This window comes from Ursus maritimus, unplaced genomic scaffold, assembly GCF_017311325.1.
Source record: "Ursus maritimus isolate PB19 unplaced genomic scaffold, ASM1731132v1 scaffold_13, whole genome shotgun sequence".
NCBI lineage: Eukaryota > Metazoa > Chordata > Mammalia > Carnivora > Ursidae > Ursus > Ursus maritimus.
The window spans coordinates 45,772,596-45,789,755 of record NW_024423675.1 but is presented as its reverse complement, the minus strand read 5'-3'; the positions used below and the strand labels follow the sequence as shown (position 1 = coordinate 45,789,755).

General features: G+C 41.3%; 1 long non-coding RNA gene across 4 annotated transcripts in view; it reads right to left on the bottom strand.

The window, feature by feature from the left end:
• LOC103663357 overlaps positions 1-17,160 on the bottom strand; it is a 154,476-nt gene that overhangs the window by 39,040 nt on the left and 98,276 nt on the right. The gene's annotated exons all lie outside the window — the stretch shown is intronic.

Here is a 17,160-nt window from a genome sequence, read left to right as displayed (position 1 = left end):
AGGAAATAGTGCGGCATGCCGACTGCTCGCCAACACTGAGCGGGCCTCTGCACTGCAGGCAAAGTACAGTCAAATCATGATTTCAGGTTTCCCAAATGCTGCTCTGCACACACACCGACTTCATAACAACTCCACCTGTGCTGACAACAGGGAATGTCACCCAGTGTTCTATTTCTATTATGCTGTTTCTCAGGAAGACATTCTTTCTTAACACATGCAGCTATCCTATTTTATCAAGATGGCTTCTCTTTACATGTGTGTTTTATCCCATGTGCATAATTAGAATGATCTGGCCAGGTAGCTTGCATGCTCTCTACTTTCTTTCTAACCTTCCTTGATGCCTAGCACACCAAAACCACCCAGTAAGTGTTGTTGAGCAACAGGTAAATTTTTTTTTTAATTTTATTTATTCATTTTGGAGGGGTGAGGGGCAGAGGGACAGGGAGAGAGAGATTCTCAAGCAGACTCCGCACTGAGCGCAGAGCCGGACGTGGGGTTCAATCCCACAACTGCAAGACCATGGGTGACCTGAGCCAAAATCAAGAGTCCAACACTCAACTGACTGAGCCGCCCAGGCACCCCAACAGGTAATTCTTTACAAAGCGAAAGGCCAGGCCACAGTGTATATCACGTACTAATGAGTTGTCCCCAAGCACTGTTCATCAAAGCTGCTGTCCTAAGAAGCAAGAATTTATGAGCAATGACCAGGTAGACTCCATTGGTGTTGGAGCCAATGGTGGCATCCATGAAAAGAACGCTCAACCAATCTTTGCTACCCAGCCAGTCTGCACTTGCTGGCGGTTCTTGTTCGTCTGGGTTTCTTCCTGCTTCCTTGGCACGTCTTGCTTCCGATGATCTGACACCTGGACTGTCTTCCCCAATTCAAAACATAGCCCTTCTCCACAATCCAGCCTAAGAGGCACAACTTCTGTGAATTTTTCAGGTCTCAGGGAACGTGTTCTGTTCAGGATTCACAGCCAATGATGGTCTGTATTTAGCATCTTTACTTACTTTCCATCCATACTCTTCCATATTTTCTGGGCCCTTGTCTTCTCTATTTCTTATCTAGATTCTAAGCACCTGAGAGTTTATTGCCTCACAGCCTAGGACTGTGATTTTATAAGTGATCAATAAGGGATCAGTTCAACGTGCAGCTTCTCAGTGCACCAAAAACTGGGTAATATGAAAGTATGCACACATGTGCACACATACACACACATACAGGAGACATCGTCATCGAGCATTAGTTACTTTGTGTATTATCCCATTTAATACAGCAACCCTATGTACACATAGGTAGGTACGATTCCCATTTCCATCTCATTGATGAGGAAAATTTACATATTTTGCCCAGTGTCATCAAGTCACTGACAGGTATAGACCACAGATTTTATTGTCTTCGATTCAAGATAGTGTCTCCTGACCCACATATACAATCATAACAATGTAATAGCTACTGTTCTTAAAAAAATCTTGTTAAAGTATGATCTGTCTCTCCCACTCACCCTTCCTCTACTCTTTCCCCTTTCTACCTTGAATACTGAATATGCCCAGCATATGGACATTACCGAGCACACCAGGTATAAGTAAGGAAGTGTTGCTGTGAATAACAAGAGGATCAGCTTCTCAGTGTTCATCAGTGTAAAAACCACAACACACTCTATATTTTCCAGCAAATGTATCAAATGGGTCAGTCCACTCATTGGCATGTGGACTTGTTCTTACAGCCTACTGAGTCAGTCAGAACTGGAACATCTGAGTGGCTGTGTGTCAACCTCCTTTGAAGGAAAAATATCAACATGAGCAATAAAATTTGTAAATATTGAGAATCATGAGGTTCACAGCCTCTCCACGAGGATCACTTGATTCTGACACATATGAGAAGCAGACAACAGTCCCCGTGGACGTGGACTATTCCCGATTTACAGGTGAAGAAAACAAGGCTGAGAGAAGTTAAGCGATTTACTAAAAGTTAATAAGTTAGTAAGTGGCAGATTCTTAACCGGAATCCAGTTTTGCTTTTTTTTTTTTTTTTTTTTTTTTCAAATTGTGATCTTTCCCCCACATACCAGGAAAGGAGTTGAATGGAATGAAACTAATCACATGACAGGGCCTGGACAAGGGTAAGCATGCATGAGAAGCGAAGAGCCCTCAGCCGTGTGAGGAGAAGCCCCTTGAGTAAGAGAAGAAGACTCCACACCACCTGAGAGAGGGAGGAAGGGAAACGGGAGGGAGAGTAGGCACCTGCAGCTTGCAAGTTGGCAGGAGAGACAGTGTTCTCCAATGTTCCTGTTCAGAAAGGAAATGTATTTGAAATGCTGAGGACTCCACATATATTCTGTTAATAATTTACCAACTGAAGCCATTAAAGATGTTGACAAAAGCTTTCCATTTACTATGGGCGTCTATGGGTGATTTGAAACCACTCATTACCTTTATAAGCTTCTGGGTTATTTCTGAGTGTCCCCACTAAGCAGCAGCAGCAAAGGCAGCTTGGACCAGCGGCAAATGGAGTTTTAGTTTGAACATACAACCACCCCGATTCCACACTCAGGCGTTTTGCCACTAATTCACTGAGAGACTGTTGGCCCGGGGCCTCCGTAGGCAAGTTTTATTTGCCAGTAGATGAAATTTGTACTGTAACCGGGTATCCCTGAATGGGAAGCTCAATATTAAAAACTAAATATGTTTTCTCAGAAGAAACCCATCAAGATGTCATCAGAGTCAAACATTCAGTAGACACAAAGAAGAAGAACATTCCTATATCAAATAATTTTATATTCTTCCAGAACTTTCTAAGTATACAGAGACTAAAGTTCCTAAAATGAAAGGAACAAACTGCCCTTCCCATGCAGGATGAATTAATTCTTTTCAGCTGCTATTTGTAAATAAAAACCAAGCAGGATATTACTTGCTATTTTAAAGTTCTGGATTCTTGTGCCATTTCTAACCCCCTTGTATAAGTGTTTTAGTTAGAATGCATCTGGCTACAAATAACAGGAAATGCAACTAACAGTGGTATAAGCCATGAAGGCATTTATTATTTTTCATCTCACAAAACCCAGAGTTATGGAAGCCCCACTGTGTTGAAGTTGACAGCTCTGTGACTGGTGACCATGTCTCTACCCTGCCATGCATCCTGGACAGGTTGTCCCTCCGTACTCCTCAGGTGGCTACTTGAAGGATCCACGTCACGCATAGATCATGAGATCCAGAGAAAACAAAGAAATATCTACCAGTTGTCTCCCTTTTGTAAACTGAAAGAAATTTCTAAGAAGTTTGGGCGGACCATGCCCTGTGCCTAAGCATAAACCCAATCACTTAGCAAGGCTCATGAATACAATTTCCGTGACTGACTTAGCCTAATCAAGATACACTCCCTGGGGCAGAAGAGGGAGCCCAGCCTGCCTTCAAGCATGTGGCCACTCAGAAGAGGGTAAACAAAATTAGAAAAAAGGAGGAAAGGTCAGTTTTGCAGGCAACAAGGATTATCTGCCATATCAAGAAATCTCCTATCGTCTTTATGGCTCATTTTCCCTGTGTCACTGGGTAAAAACTAGGCTAGAGGTCACAACTAAGATTCCTACAACTGCCAGAATTCCACGATTCAAAGATGAAAATGACTCCCTCATTTGCACCATTTTAATGGAAGAATCAACATGATTCAATGAAATAAGATTTTCCCAGAAAACAGTACAGGTTAGAAGGAATTAATACACAATATACCAAACAAATGACCTCACTTTTAGGGTCAAGTGTACCATCCATTGATCTTTGTATTTCTGTGAGATAAACAAAGCTGTATCATCAGGAGAGGTAAACTGAGGCAGAGAGAAGCATAAGTAGCCCACAGCTCCATGCTCTGACTTTGACCAAATCATTAAGTCACACTGAGGAAAGTGGGAGAAGGTCATGATACAGCAGTGACCTCCATACCGGGGTGTGCCAGCCATGGAGGATGCAACAATGATCCGTCCAGACCTGAAAAGAAATGCTGGAATTTCTATTTATATTTTTGTCTCATCTTTTAATTTATATGAGTAATATTTTATAATGTGCATGATGCATTAGCCAAGTAGTAGTGCATGCATATAATTTATAGCTATGTAGAAAGAGGAGATGTGGGCTGATAAATTTTTTACTCATAGAATGCACAGTTAAAAACTTTGGAGACGACTGGTATAGATCATACTAGCATTTTGATGGCTTCAACTCCAGCACAGAACTGGAAGGGAAAAATACATGCAGAAACTGACACGACTGCATCTGTGATTGGCTCACAGTGATAAAACAAGCCAGCCCCGAATCTGGGTTGAAAACACTCAGTTTCCAGTAAAACAGAGATTCCCAGATTATTTTTATTTGTTGGCCCTTACAAAGGCTCTCACTTTGTTTACCAGGAGACCACTTCTATCATTGTTTTCCTCCTCCCCCTCCTCCAACGTATCTCCTGTTTTAAGAAGTATTAGGCTTGCTCTGTCTGGCTCAGCATAAATGGGGCTTCCTGGCTCAGTCAGGGAGTCAGAAGAGCTCCGTGGGCTCTCACAGTTTGTTTGCTCACTTAGCATCTCCTAAGTGCTAGACGGGATGCTACAAAGAGTCGTCTCTTTGGAGTCCAGTGGCTAGGAGGAGTAGTGCCCACTCGGTAGAGAGTCCAGCCAAAAAGGTGGTACAAGGAGAGGATAAAAAGGAGAAGACTAAGGTCTGAAAGTCAGAGGTGGATAGGTGTGGGTGTCAGGAACGGCCCCCACTCCCAGAAGAAATGTCTCCTAACCTTTTACTGAGTCTTGAAAAAGAGAAGAGCAGGTCAAGCGCCATATTCCTGTCATCAGGAAAAACAGTAATGGCGGCCCGACCCCACCTGAGGAAGGAAATACGGTAGGGGGAAGGAAAGGGGATCCCCTTTTTCCCTTGGTAAACCTTAGCTCTGTTTCCCTCCTGTCTCTGAAGGTGTGGCATGGGTGTGGGCCTTATGTTCAGTGGAATGCCGCTTTTCCTGGGCTCTCTGGAGCTGCGATCCCGGTGCACCTCAGGGCCCAGGAATACAGGCCTCCCGCAGCTGCCGAAGTGCTCAGAATTCCAAGGCAGATGTGTTTCCAGGGGCCTTTAGCAAAAAGAAATCAGATAGCAATGGTTTTGATAGATGAGAATGTGGGGGAGTGGGCAGAATTTAATCTCCACATATATGCCACGTAAACATTGAAGGGTTTATTCAATGAGTTTAATCACAAAATCCACTATAAGAAAATTGTAACCTGAACCTCAAATTTATTCCAGTGAGTCAGCACTTTTAAACTATACACAGGAAGAAAGACTGGACTTTTTACTCAAAAAGTTTGTTTTCCTTCAGTGCTCTTCCCTTCTTCCACACTTCTGTTTTTCCAGGGATTAGTTCAATAGTGGCTTAGAATCAGGCTTCCTGCCTTAACTCAGAATGCTTTGGGTGGTGTAGAAAGGCATTTATGTCATGACGCAGCACAAGCGGCCTTAAAGACACTTTTTTTGCTACTTTCAGAAGAAACATGACAGGATTGCTTAATTGCTCCTTCCTGAAACATGGAAGGAAGGGATGCAGGGAATGAGGAGTCAGAAGGGCAAGATTAGAGTTTTATTAGAAGCAGAGAAAATCTTTTTTGTAAGAAAAACAAAGATTTTACCATCAAAATAGGAAATCCATCAAAGCACTGTGGTGCTTAGTCCCTGGCAGTCAAAACAGCTGGGGGGATGGGGAGGGAAGGAAAGAAGTTAATCCATATCCAGAATTCTTTAATTAGATGATTAAAATCAAGGCAAAACAAAAAGGGAAGAGAGAGAGAGGAGAAAAAAAAAAGCTTTGCAGTCAACTTCTGAGTGGTGTGCAAGTTGAACAAGGAAACTGGAATTTGAACTTAACTTGCAAAGTAGGTGCCCTGAGCGAGGAAAGCAGCCCGGGGTCACTCTGGAGCCTTCCTTCAGTGCTGGAGAACACCTAACAACTTCATCTAATCTCCAAAATGGACGTTCATTTTAAATACTACATGTAAAAAATTTTAAAGCAAATGCTCAGGCATTTTGCCTCAGTTGACAAAGGTTTCACCCAGAATATAGTGCCTACATCGTTTGACAAAAGATTAGATTCAGCACCTCTGAATAGACAGCCCTCCTTTTTATCCGTCCCCTCTGTCATTGTTGGATATGAGGTGTACCTAATATACTTCGAAGCCAGCCTTAAAAAGACAAGGGTAATGGGCGACCTTGGCAACTTCCTTAGTAACTGTGAAGGATAAGGAGAAACATAGTTGCATGCATTGGGTAACACAGCTATAAATGCAGCTGTCCCGAGTCTCGTTAATACGCACATCTCAGTCCCCATGATACCCCTCTCCACCCCCTCTTTTCTCCCTCCCTCTCTCTCTCCCTCTTTCTGTCTCTTTCTCTGTAACTTTCAATATGTAGCTGAAATTTTCTGATATATTTCCCTAGTTGATTAAAAACATCCTTTTTTAAATTAACTTATTTTTTTTTTAATTGAAAGCAAACATGGATGTTGACTGCATTTCTGAGTGGATTCCATCTCAGAAAACAGTGTTGCGGGACATGTCAAAGCTTCAGTTTCAAGGTGTCTATGTTGGCAGGCCCCAGGCTCCAGGTAGATGCCATCTAAAGCATGTAAAGAAGTTTGAAAGATTAAGCAAAACTATGTTATTCTTCAATGACATTTCTTTTCTTGTGTGTGTGTGTGTGTGTGTGTGTGTGTGTGTGTGTGTGTGTGACTGTAGCCAGAAAATTTGAAGCTGAGGTAAAAATTAAGAGGACAGGGTGAACATGCTTTATTGTCAATGTGTTTCTAATTTTATACATTTTTCCAAAGTTATGTCTTTAAGGTGGATGTCAGCTTACAAAAATAACAAATAAAGTAATGGTCATAATCTCAAATTCTAATCAACTATTTGCTTTTCATTGTAAATTTTTTTTGGCCGGTGCTCCCTTTTTCAAACTATTTCTCTATTTCTTTGAAATTATAAATATAATAGAAGTGGAAATATATAATTTCAAAGTTCTGGACAATTTCTTTCTTCCTGTTTCTCTCTTCAGTCAACTCCTCACTGTTGTCAACTGAAAAAGAGTCACCTACTCACAAGGCAAATGGAAAAAAAAAATAAGATTAAAAAAAAATGACATTGCCCAGAAATGAGAAATGTTGTTGAAATTTAGGAAATAATTTCCTAAATTCTAATTTGGTGGGCCACTGTCACAGCTGAATTCCCTAGGGTGCAGCTTCCAGCCCTGACTGCTGACCTTGTTTCAGCAAAATGCACATTAGTGTCACACTAAGTCCTTGTGGCCGGATCACCTGACACGCTTGATTTAAACAAAATGGAGCAGGGACTCAGAAGTTCTAGGACAACATGTGAGTCATAATAAACACACTCTACTTTGTCTTTGATTCAGCTTGTCATTTCCATCGCAGAAGGCTTCTTTGAGAATGCTTGTTTTTGTTACTCGCAATATGTTTGGTCCCTGGACTCAAGGGTTCTCAATCTAGGAGATAAGAGATGGCAGACAAAAAGAGTCCACTCTCCACAAGAGAGGCAAACACACATTGTCCTTCTCCTTTCACCTTATGGGCATAAAAGGATCATCAAAACAAACCAAGCAACCAAAACCAAAATTCAGAAGAGATACATAGGAGACGACTACATAACTATAAGCTGTTAAGAAAAGGGAATCAAGAAATAAATAGGTAAGCTGCTCTAATTTGCAAGAGAAGGCCACAAAAGTATGTATTGTCCCAAGATTCAGGGAGGTCAGGGAGATGTCCCCTCGTCCATACAGAGATATAAACAGAAGTTCAGAGCTGAGCCGAAGAACCTCAGCTCTGGGTAAAATCCACCTGAAACCCTTAACAACCTTCAGCCTCATGGAAGAGAAAGGGCTTGGGGAGCACATCACACAGACATACATGGGTCATCTTAATCATGGTAACGGCCAACATCTTTTCAGTGCCAATTATGCGCCAGGCCCAATTGCCCAGTGAAGTATGATTATCTACAGTTGGCAGGTGATGAAACCGCATCTCAGAGGGATTAAATAACTTCTCAGTGAACTGGAGAGCAAGGACTTAAGCCTCCGTCTGTCTGACTTCAAAGCCACAGTTGACCACTTCAGTGCACTTTCTCCCTCTCTCTCTCTCTCTTCATTTTTTTTTTTTTTCAAGAAACGCTTGGCTTGGTAAGGCCCATGACTATCCTCCTTGGCATCACTCCTGTAGGCTGCACCTGCTTCTATTTTCAAAAGTTCTTATAATTATTCTTAGTAATTTGTTAAACACAGCAATATATATCATATATCCCACCCACACCAACTCTGGGGGTAAAAACGCCCTGGGTTTATTACTAAATGAGGGCATCATGTCCCATATTTACTTGGCCAGTTATGATGTCATAGGTCTTCATCTCAGCCTTTTCTCACACTTTATCTTTAAAATAAAGTCTTTCTCCCAAACTTTCATTTTCATCTCTTTTGCCATATTTATCACGAATTTTCTTCTATTGGTTGGTTCTAACTTAAATTAATCTGACTAGAACTGCCCACAAAAATGCAGACGTAAATGCATCCTAATTATAATATAGGACAATAGGACAACATTTGGTTTGGTATTTCACAACTTTTTTTTTTTTTTACTTTCTTCTTTGAAGTTTCCTCTTTGAATGGTTTCTGGATCTTTAGTCTCTTTCCTAGTTTCTATTCCTTTATCTTCTACATATTTGATGGGTCCCCCAGAGTGATGGTAAGGCACACAAGTGTTGAGTCAGGATCCCTAGCTTAAATCCAGCTCCACCATTTGCTATTTGTGTAATCCTGAGCAAACTAACTATCTGATGTCCATCATTAATGAAATGAGGATAATCATAGCACTAACTTCCTATGGTGATTATAAATCTAAGTAAAATAATGATGCCAGTGCTTAGAAGAGGGGCCAGTACATGGTAAACTCCTGATAAACATCTGGTTTTGCTATTACCTAAAACCTCTCCATTGTCCCAGTTGCCATGTGTATCTCTACTTAACACCAATTTGTGAACTTTCTGCATTTGTCTCTTTTTTAGTTTGTCTTCCAACCCAAAGAAGTTTTATGTTATTCACAAATGTAGACACTAAAATTCATTTATAAGGAGTCTGATTAAAAGCAGGACTTGAACATTGCTCCCTTTCTACTTCCCCATTCTAAATCGTCTGTTTACAATACCCTTCATTTCCTATTTTTAAGTTGGTTCCCCAGCTGTGACTAATCATCCTCTTTTCCCCAGGGAGAAAATCATTGGGATACTCCACTGAAAATCGAATTATCAAATACATTATGAAAATCTACATATGCTCCACCCACACTTTTCTTCTTATCTGCATGCAAATTTACATCATAATGTAAGGCAATTATTTAGGGCTCTTAATTGCCTATTGGAGAAATCTTTTCTCCCTCTTTCCTATATGTCAGTGTTGAATGATCCTAGTGTGGTAGAGAGACCATAATCTTATGGGTCTGCCCTAGATTTCTTCTTGCTTCTGAGCCTAAATTATAATCTGTTTAAGATTACCAATCTGGCCAAGCAGTTCCTCAATATCTTCCTTCAATTCTTTCAGAGAAGCTCTGGGGAATCCACTTTATTAGTTCAGTCTTCTTGTCACAGGTCAGTTTAGAATGGTCAATTTAAAGCAAAGCAAGGAAATGAGTTTGACAGTATCCAGACAAGGAATCGAGAAGAGGATGGAAAGAGACACCCTGGGAAAAACACCATCCAAAGAATTCCTTCGCTCTTTTCAAGGACCCAGTAAGTCCTGACTCAGAGGTTCTCTCACATACTGACCTTCACATCCGGGCAGTGCTCCTCACTCGGTCATCCATAAGCACCTCTTGGTGCTGGGCACTGTGCTAGCAGACCACTGCAATGCACTGAGGGACAAAAGAGAACAAGTCCTAACCTTCACAGGGTTAAGATTCTAATGGAGACACACAGACAAGGGAAAAGAAAGAATTTTAAGATAGTGTTGGTGATTGAGTGTAATGAATAAATTATCAAGGAAATGTAATTTTAAACAAAAACACTAAATACTCCTGGTTAGGGGAATCTACCAGGATTCAATCTTTGAACTTGGAGATATTAGAGAAGAAACTGTTTCCAGGGAAGATCATGAGGACTTTTGACCTGACAGGCTGTCTGGCAAACAGTAACACTGAGTAAAGGGCTAAGAGGATAAGTCAAAATTTCAATATTAGAGTAGCATTAAAGTATGCAATTGTCCTGGACAGCTCGGGCTACCATCACAGAAACCATAGACGGGGTGGCTAAAACAACAAGAATTTATTTATTAGGTTTATTTAGTTTGGTTCTGGAGTCTGGGAATGTCAGAATCCAGGGGTCAGCTGACTCAGTTTCCCCCTGAGGGGCCTCTTCTGGCTTGCAAATGGCTATCTTCTCCTGGTGTCCTCACAAGGTGGACAGAGAAAAAGCTCTAGTCTCCCTTTCTTAGGGCACTCATCTCATTATGGGGCCTCACCCTCAAGACCTCATCTAAACCTAATTACCTGTCAAAGGCTCCGCCTGCAAATACCATCACATTGGAGATTAAGCATATGAGTTTTTGGGGGGGCTGGGGCAGGGGGAGATGCAAACACTCAGTCCATAACAGCAGGTATGAACATCCTACAAGAGCATCCTTGGAAATGCTTTGTCCTGTGTGTAGAGACTAGAGCTTTCCCACCACAGTCAACGGTCTGGCTCCAATAGTAAAGGCAGTCTTTGCCTCTCCCCTCAGGACGCCCAGGCAGATGGGTCCCCAGCGATGCCCGGCCTCAACCACCCATGCACTTCAGTGTGCAGTTTCTTTGACAAATCCCTTGTTATCTTCAGGCAAGTTTCCTAGGGGGAGAACTGAGATGCTATATACAAGTCTGTTTTAATGTTGCATATGAGGAATATTACTCTCAAGCATGCTCTTTCTTACATGACTGAGAAAAGAGAAAAAAATAGTGTATTTCAACAAACTTTGATACAGTTACAAAGCAACTTAAACGCCTATTCATTCTAATCATGAGAAACATTAATCAGGGTCAGACATGTTTCTGTGCTTTTAACATAACAAAGAAAAGAGAGTACATCCTATATACATTGATAGTAATGGACTTTAATTTTTAGGTGCCCATTTAGAGCTATAAGGAATGTTACTTTGTAGCAGGATCAGGGATAAATAGCAGAACGCTTCATTCTTTGTGGATACACACGCTATGCTAATGCTTGAAGGAATCTCCAGTACTTCTCTCCTTTGTTATTTTCAGAAGTATGTACATGGACTAAAATTAATGCCAAGTTATTAAATAGCCTTAGAGAATTGGGGGTAGTAGCATACAGATAATGCAAACCAATTATTAATGATAGTTCAAAGTGATAGAGTAATACAAATGGGGAATAACGTGTCCTTCTAGTAATGCTGCAGAAACTATTTATGATCACTATTGAAAAAATGATTCTAAAATAAATGTAGTATGTCCATCATGGTCAAATGCACAGAGGGCTGCAAAGAAATTGGGCCACATATAACCAAATCAGGGTGTGCACCAGTAAGAATGCTCAAAACAGTGAAACTGGAAACCGAGAGAGTCCCTGACATCGGCTGCCTCAGAGCTGTTGTAGCCGGTCGCACTACCTCAGAGATGAAACGGGGTGCACTGAGGGGGGCAAAAATGGCAAGTTTGCTGATACGAACCCCCAACAATGATGAACAATTGCCTGGCACTTTGGGCAAGTCTGCCTTGAATCACCCTCCCACTCACTATGTTTACCGTGGCTGAATGGAAGAAGTAAGTAGGGCTTCCTCCCGAGAGAACTTGTGAATGGTGACAAACATTAAACCTGATGTCAAAGTTGGGCAGGGAAGCTGAAGGTTTGTGGGTCTGTGTGTCTGTCTGAATTCATGAAACACCTATTTTGTTGGAGTTCTGGATTTTGCTAGGATAATACTGACGTTTTCTTATAAGCTGTTTGGGAGCATGATTGCAAAAGAAGAAAACCCATTTGCACCCTTACTGGAGAAGACTAACGGGTGCCAAAGACACCTCTGGGTACGTCGAGCAACACTGGATGGTGGAAAAAATAAGGCCAAGGGATCAGGCTGCCTGGGTGGGGACTCTGATTCCACCAGTAACAACTCGTTGAACCAGGCCAATCACAATTTTCTGGAATCACAGGCTTCCTCATCTGGAAAATGGGGTTGGTTGTACTATCTTTCAGGGTGGTTGTGAGGCTCTGTCACCCTGTAAAGAAAATCTCAGGTTATACCCATCCCTCTTGCCAAAAGGGGTCCAGATACCTTTCACTGGTGGGAAACATTTGAGCGTCATGACCTGATATTATCAGGAGGTGTAAAAGAGTATTTTTAAAAGGAGCCTCTAATAGGCCATCTTCAGGACAGTAAAGCAAAACAATAACAATGATTGTCTCTGGAGAAAAGCTAGATTGTTGTGGGATGAGGTTGAAGGGAACTGGACTTCTCATTGTGTACTCGTTTGAACTGTGTATCATCTGGATGTTCAACCAAATCAAAGAAGAATAAAATGTGATTTTTTTTTAAAGTAGCCTTTGAAACTCATCCCGCTTTGTGTGTTTACTTCTACTATTGGGGTAATCATGACTTAGACCTTGACTCTGCCCCTTGGACATCAGTGTGAAAAGTATTCCACATGAAGAGTAGATGGGCCCCTACTTCGAAGAAGGAATCAAGTCCAACAATTATTAAAAATTGTCTTAATAGGCAAGGCAAGAAACAATTGTTGGAGAGGATGTGGAGAAAGGGGATCCCTCCTACATTGTTGGTGGGAATGCAAGTTGGTACAGCCACTCCGGAAAACAGTGTGGAGGTCCCTTAAAAAGTTAAAAATTGAGCTACCCTATGATCCAGCCATTGCACTACTGGGTGTTTACCCCAAAGATACAGACGTAGTGAAGAGAAGGGCCATATGCACCCCAATGTTCATAGCAGCAATGTCCACAATAGCTAAATTGTGGAAGGAGCCGAGATGCCCTTCAACAGATGACTGGATTAAGAAGCTGTGGTCCATATATACAATGGAATATTACTCAGCTATCAGAAAGAATGAATTCTCAACATTTGCTGCAACATGGACGGCACTGGAGGAGATAATGCTAAGTGAAATAAGTCAAGCAGAGAAAGACAACTATCATATGATTTCTCTCATCTATGGAACATAAGAACTAGGATGATCGGTAGGGGAAGAAAGGGATAAAGAAAGGGGGGGTAATCAGAAGGGGGAATGAAACATGAGAGACTATGGACTATGAGAAACAAACTGAGGGCTTCAGAGGGGAGGGGGGTGGGGGAATGGGATAGACCGGTGATGGGTAGTAAGGAGGGCACGTATTGCATGGTGCACTGGGTGTTATATGCAAATAATGAATCATCAAGCTTTACATCGGAAACCGGGGATGTATTGTATGGTGACTAACATAATATAATAAAAAATCATTAAAAATTGTCTTAATAGGAACACAGAATGTGTTAACAAGTGAAACTCTGATATTTTATAATTGGTCCGTCCTACCCAAAAAGAAAAAAATTCTTATGTTATAAACTGTTCCTTCCTTCTTCTCCAATCAGCTGTATTTTCCCTAGTCAGCTGCCTGGTTTTCTCTATAATGAAAGTAAGTCATACACCTCCTTACTTTCCCTCATAGACAAAGACTAACTTGCAACAGAAAGGAAGAATCGGTGTCATTGGGACAAGGACAAAAAGTGTCTTAATTTCCTTCATTTGGAAAAGAAAGATGGAAGTTACTCTTCAGGCTCCCAACCACGTTGTCTTTCAGACTTCAAGTGTCCAAAGGGGAGAGCATTTTCCTTTTCTTCAGCATCTTAAACATGGTCAAGTCTACCTATATTTAAAAATAAATACTGTTTGAAAATAACATTATTTATTCTTTATGTGACTCAGAAGCACTATTGCATAACAACTGATTCCACAGCAAAGCAAAGCTCCCAGTGATATTTCATTAAACCCACACGCTGTCAGTGCATCGCTGGACTCACCACCACCATATGCACCAAACCGCAGTCCTGTTTAGGACAAGGGGAACTGGGTAACATACCGAGTCCTATCCCAGGGAAGCTCCCAACCATGGTACCCTCCACACTAAATAGTGATCCCCATGCCCTTCCCATGGTTATTAAGAAATCTCCCTCAGGGGAAACAACATTCCTCAACTTTTCCCTTTCTTCACCTTTGGAATATTTATTCATGCATGTAATCATCAGCCTATTGATACTCTAGAAACCTGAGAACATCTCTTCAGGAAGGTAATGAGAAGCAATGCATATTTCTTCTATGTTTTAGAGAAAAGAAGATTTGTGAGAACCATTTTCTGTGCTATAGCGCCCGGACCTCCATACTGAAAAGTCTACGTAAGGCACAAAGATTTGTGGAGGAAATCTCTTAATGCTAACAATAAGGGTTGCTTTGACTTAATTATGTGAAGGAAGCAGTATTTTAGTGATTCATGTTTAAATGAAACCATTATTTTCTAGATCCTGCCAAAAACCTACCACAACTCATTCATGTGATTTTATTACAAATTAAGATTCCCATAATTTTGGAAGAGAGACGTACATTTTAGAGTCTCTTGGGAAGGGAAGCCCTGTGCTTCCGGGCAAGGAATTGCCCCGAAAAGTGGAACAAAATGAAGACCTTGTTATAATGCTGGTAAGCAGAGGACCAGGCTTGCCCTCACCTCAGTAGTTCTAAGTGATGCAGAAGAGGAACCCTGTGAACCCTAATGTGGTGGGGGACACAGCCAAGGCCTAGTGGGATTTACTTACAAGGAAGTACAAAGAGAGAGAGTTTACAAAAAGTTTAGAGATTTTGTTTCATTTTTGGTTTTTAACCTATGGATGGGTCAACCATCTCCATAGCCTAGTACCTACAAGAAATAGGAAATAAGATTGAGAAAAGGTTATACACAATATTTTTTTTTCTTTTACATTTACCTGGAGACAGAAACTTCTGGAACTTGTCAAGGGGTAGAGAGATGGAAATAAGAGGATAAAAAAAACAGCGGGGCACCCTCTCCCCGCCAATAAGCCAGGAGCCCCGCCACTGGACTCACATGGCCCAAGAAAGGCACAGAACGTGGGAAATTTGTCCTTTTTTGCACCTTTCTCTAATATTCAACCCTTTCCCCCCATATCAAATATTTGCTGCCGTCCTATTTAATTTTCTTCATTCACAAAGACCTGCGGGCCAGGTCAGTGATGATTCAGCATTATCTGGAACAACAGTTTTCAGTATAGTGTCTCATTACTTTACATAACAGGTAGGTATGCTCCATATACACAAGCACGTACTGATTATGTCCACAATAACACCTCTGGAAAAAGTGAAGGCATCAGTGAAGCACTATGAAGACTTCCATGTAAATAGGCAAAACTTGAGAGCAATTTCTCAACATTACCAGCCCTACCCTATTTTCAGCTCCAAGAACTCATAGAGGCACCACGTTTACTGGAAAGGGAAGTAGACTGGGAATCCAATGGCCTGGGTTTGCAATATGTTAGCTGTCTAATCTTAAATGTCATCTCTCTAAAGATCTGTGTCCTTATTTAGAGAACAAAAGTGCTCTTGGGTCCCTTCTAACTTAAACATAACATAACCGTGTGCATATTCCTATCGATAAGTCCCGGTAAAATATCAACCCCCATTCAACAGTGCTATGAATTATAACCAGGAATGACAGCAACAAAGTGACAAAAATATGGCTGCAATCATCTTTCTTCCCTGTGAAATTAGTGATTATGGCAATATCTCCAAAACTTAGTGGTAGATTTTCTCACTATGTCAAAAGAAAATATATATACAGAGAGAAGTCTAGTGCCCCCACCAGGGAAAAAAAAAATCAATATGTTACCTCATTTGTGGAGTGGTGACTTCCCTGAAAGTTGGAGCAATCCAGGCATTTTAGAAAGTTCTTTGTCTTTATCCAAACTCCACAATCTGTGTCAGAAACTGTGGTTTTATTTTCAATCCCAACCCACAGTAGTAGCTGGTTCCATGTATATAAATAAATTGTTTTAAAAGATATCCAAGTTTTCAGTTTGTTAATAAGACATGACTCCAGATTTTATCAGCTTTAACATCCCACCATTGTTTCCCCATGACCTACAGTACACCTGGATTACAGGAAGGTACAGTCTATGACTGTGAAGGAACATTTCATCATCAACAGAAAAGCATTTACTAAGTTGTAATTATAGCTAGTGCTTCACTGATCAAAGAAAGAAAGAAAGAAAGACAGAAAGAAAGAAAGAAAAAGAAAAGTAGTCTTATTCTAACTGTGTGGTCTATTACTGGAATAATGCTCTGCACCAGCAGCGATAGGAATATACAGATAGCAAAACAAAAACCGCAGTTAATCAAGGAGGCACAGACTTACACACAAGCATGAGCAGTAAAGGAGGGAGCAGGGAAAGTATTCGATGCATAACTGAGATGGGAACAATCAATATCAAGGTCTGGAAATGTTGAGACAAGATAAAACATTTGTGTTCTTATCAATCTGGGAAGACTTCCTGGAACTGGTAGGGCTTTTCAGTGAGGAAATGTACTTTGGTAGGTGGACTGGGGGTTCAATTAAATAAAGCACATAAAAGCAAGTGAGATCATCAATCAAGAGGGCTTTCACCTCACCATCAGCTTATGGAGGTCTGCTCCCCCTGGAAAGCCACCCAGAGCCCTAGATCCAGCACACGATCTTTGAAGGACCAGTAGGAGGCAAGAAGTCTGACCAGGGCGCAGAGACAGTGGTCCTGATTAAAGAGGACGAAATTCTGCATCCATTGAAGATAAAGAGCGAAGAGCCAGCTGTCTGTTCGGAAGACACTGAAAAGGAAGGCATTCTCCTAAGCAGCAAATGGCTTGTGATGTGTGTCACCCGCACCTCAGAGCATTGCTTTAAGAAGCCATTTGCTCCTGAGTACTTTAGCATTTAGTATCCAAGAACGGTGACCCCTTTACCTCTAGTGTCTTAATATGCTGAAACGCACCACGGACTTGAAATGTCTGTGGGATATTACTGTGAAATGGGCCCCATCCCTAAATCATTCTTTCTAAACTGCTCC